Genomic DNA, 4105 nt, shown 5'->3' with positions numbered 1-4105 from the left:
ATGTTTTTTTTCTTTTTAGTAGCAAAATATACTGTTATGAATAATTTTCTTGAGCCGATTACATTTACGGACATGCGTGTTTTGTTGTACCTATTTATAATGTTCGCCTATATACTTAAAACTACCAACCTTTTTCGGAATCCACAAGTAGTACAATAATCTATAATTATTCACTGATCGAATAATCCTCACTTTTCTCTTGAACACTTTGTTTTTCACGCTGTAACTCTGTGACTGTGCCGTGACAAACGTCACATCACTAATATGACGACAAACACGCTCGATCTGCCATTGATGGTGATACGAGCGTCTTATTTCATATTTTCACAAGTGTGTTTGTTAGTCAATTTGTTAGTCAAATATTCTTGACCAATATATTAAACTGTGGCTCAGTAATCACCAAACGTGATGAATATTTGTTTCGAAAATCAATTACTTAAAACTTCTGATTATATAATTAAATAAAAGTCCACGAATGGTCATAAATAGGGACATTTACCTTATAATAAGATTTTTTTTTATTATTTTCATATATTTTATATTTTATCATATTTTCTCTGCGTGTGATTTTGTGAGAAAAATGCAAAATTATATGTATACATATACATATATATGTATATATGTATATATGTATATATATGTGTATATATATATATATATATATATATATATATATATACTAGATGCATGTAGTATATATGTCTCCAACCTATCGCAGCATCTGCTAATAATGGATTTTTTAAATCATTTAGAAACAATTGTAATACTAAAACGTTGAAGCTACAATTTTAATTTTAGCACAATCAGTTAATTAAATAAGTAAGAAAAGTTACAAAGACATAAATTTAAAAATGCATGCCAAAAATATTTAAACATTAATATCTATTTAAGAGCACTTTTGCTATGCGATATTTGCAATAGTTCGTGTAAATTTTTAACAATTCAATGGACCACCTTTCAATGTTTCCCATTTGAAAACTTTTGTAATCTTAACATTTTGATATATATAATATTTTATATTACATTTTATATAACGAGAGATGTTGATCTATACAAAAAGAGACGTACGATGCAAAAATACACAAGCAAAATAACTATATAACAAATATAAAAAAAGTTACTCTTTATTTTTGACATAATTATTATATCAATGTTAATTCACACATGTATTAGTTAGATTCTCGATTTGACCGATCCGCTCTTGAATTCTCTTTTTATACTTAACAGTACTATTGCGACGCTCGTTCTTTCCGGTTGCATTTGGAATGCAAATTAAAGCGAGTATGCACACGCGTTATTACGTAAGATATCGCAAGAACAGGTGAGAACACCGGTAGATGGATAGATGCGTATGTTGCCTTCTATTTCTTTGCGATAATTTTTCGTTTAATCTCACGCTTCTTAGAAAAGATTACTATGATATACCTATAATATGAATATATACATCCGCAACTCACAATCTTAATTACAGAAATAGGATTCTCTAACCAGTTTAGATTTTTCCTACAAAAAGTATTGAAAGGAATAATCATTTATCACAATTTTTTAATCGTTGGTACTAATGTATCTTTACTAGCTTAATGTATCTATACCATGTACTACGGCTCTCATTTAACCTTCGATTCAGATCAATTGTTCGGTTTATATTTATCATAACTTCAAATATTTAATGTCCGTTTTGTGATCATCATTCTTGACTTTTTTGTGTTTTTTATTATCATGATTGCAGTTAAATCAATGTTTATCCTTTTATCTCACTAGTTTTATAATAAATACATAGTTATAGTTTTAATATAACTTTTTTAATATACATAGTTTTAATAATACCAGCAGTACAGCACGCTTCGCGCGCACTATTTAACATTTTTCACTTTTTATTATATTTGCTATACATTCTATCAACCTCAATACACACAACTGTTAAAATATGCAATGACAGCTACTCGCGAAGTAAGCGCAATGACAGAACTAATCAAAATTGCGGAAAAGAGACTTCAAACTTAGATAGATGTGAGTATCGATTTAACATGCCTTTAGAAAGGATTTTAACAAATTGTACCTTAGTTAATGTAAGTATTTATCGCAATATGAAATTTGCATAAATAATGCACTTATAATATTTCTATTAAATATTATACATTTATTTATTATTTGTCCTTCTTCAGACAATACGTATTATATTCTCTAAAATTTTAAATGAATAAAATTTTCCAGAAATAATCGTTTACAATTTTAGAGAAAAATGTTGTCTGAAGGAGGACAAATAATAATAAAATTAATTTCAAAAAAGTTATTTTTGAAAGTCGTATGAAGATTATCGCCATTTTTTAAATTGAAATAATATTATTTTCTTTATATATGTATATAAAGATTGTTATACTATTTATTTCTCTATATTATATAAAAATATACAAATATACAAAGTTATCGAAAAGTTAATAGTTTACAAAATATTATACACTTTACTCCGGCACATATTAACATAAAATATCTTGTAAATTATTAATTTTTTAAAATAAAATCTGTCAACTTTTGAAAATAAATATACCGTAAATATTCCTTTTTAAGATAAATGTACCGTAATAATTTATTTTGTCCATAAAGGTATTACCTTTATGGACAAAATAAAAATTATCAATTAGTGTAAAGAAAAAAAATATAGTTGCTTTTTAAATAAGATATATCTATAGTTGAATATTACAAATTGTATAATTTTTTGAAAAGCACTTATATATTTTCTTTAATTAATTGATTTATTTCATTATTCTGTGAGTCAAAGTATTAAAGCACAGTCAACCAATAGACAATTTATTTATCTTAAAAAATTAGAAAATTTTTTTCTCTTTTCTGTGAGAAGACAGATCAGTTAACAGCTTATTTATCAATCTGTATACGCTTCCATCATTTCATTCCCACGACTTTCATTCTCTACCGGTAGCTTGCATAAGGCGTAATCGAGACATGAAAGTACTTTCGTAAAATCGAAAAACGGCCAGAAATTTCACAAATAATTTCCGTTGTGAAAACATAGCATGCCAAATTTATTTGCCTTTTGCGGCTATTTCTTCGAGGTAATTTTTTATTATATAATTAGTAAATTTGTGAGACAGAATAAAGATGAAATTGTTAATAAACATAAAACTCAAAAACATTAGAAAACGTATTTATATTATAAAAAATAAAAAAATTTGTTAAAAAAACAACAATAATACACTCTCCAGACGCTTGCAAATTTAACAAAAAAAACCAAGTGAACGACATTCAGTGTAACGTCGATTTATAATCATAGAGATATGTAATACATACATATCACCGGACAATTGGCGAGAGTTTTTGATCAATCAAGAAATGAAATGATTTTTTGTATACAGTCTTACCGATCGATATTACATAAAAACAGGCCATAATACACACAAGCACAAAATATACTTACACAAGATATTCAAAAAATATGTATAACATAATAATAATTTTCAAAATAATAAGATCACGATTACACAGATTTTGGCATCTTCATCGTTTCTTGATTTTGTTACAGTTACATTTTTTATGGGAAAAAGAAAATTGTAAACTCTTACTTAATAACCTAATTTTAACGGATCAAGCTTGTTATTGTTACTATTTAGAAATGTTTATTTTTTAAAGAATATAATACCAAAATTTGTTTATCTTCAATTATTTTGAAATTAAGTTTAATAATCTCGGATAGTTTTATATTCCAACTTTTATCACAACGAAATTTTCTACTCAGAATTCCCAGTGTTATATGCGAGTCTTTTTCTGCAAATGACAATTTTTGAGTTATGTCCTTGTTATAACAAATAAACGATGTATAACTTCAGATATATCAGCAATAAATAATTCTGCTATTATCGTGTATTAATAATTGGTGCATCAATATTGTATCGACGCATTAATTGCGTTGTTTACGATATGTATTGTTATAGATTAATCTGAAGAACAGGATGATTATTCTTCCCAAATTATAATTAATTAAAGCGGTTTTATTGAACTTCTCTCAAGAGATGAATCATCAAAAATTTTACTTGCTAGTCAATTAGATATGCTTGCGATTTTATGTAAAAAATCTTAACGCTCTCGAGAA

General features: G+C 26.3%; 1 long non-coding RNA gene across 1 annotated transcript; it reads right to left on the bottom strand.

The window, feature by feature from the left end:
* Positions 1 to 1106: 1106 nt before the first annotated feature.
* LOC105456037 lies at positions 1107 to 2161 on the bottom strand. The gene is made up of 2 exons (XR_975205.1): positions 1593 to 2161; positions 1107 to 1503 (listed from the first exon to the last, which is right to left on the bottom strand). It is a non-coding gene; the product is annotated as an uncharacterized LOC105456037 (long non-coding RNA).
* Positions 2162 to 4105: the final 1944 nt, after the last annotated feature.

This window comes from Wasmannia auropunctata, unplaced genomic scaffold (genome assembly GCF_000956235.1).
Source record: "Wasmannia auropunctata unplaced genomic scaffold, wasmannia.A_1.0 LD335798.1, whole genome shotgun sequence".
Classification (NCBI taxonomy): Eukaryota; Metazoa; Arthropoda; class Insecta; order Hymenoptera; family Formicidae; genus Wasmannia; species Wasmannia auropunctata.
The sequence above is the reverse complement of the archived record's forward strand: the minus strand, read 5'-3'. Positions and strand labels throughout refer to the sequence as shown.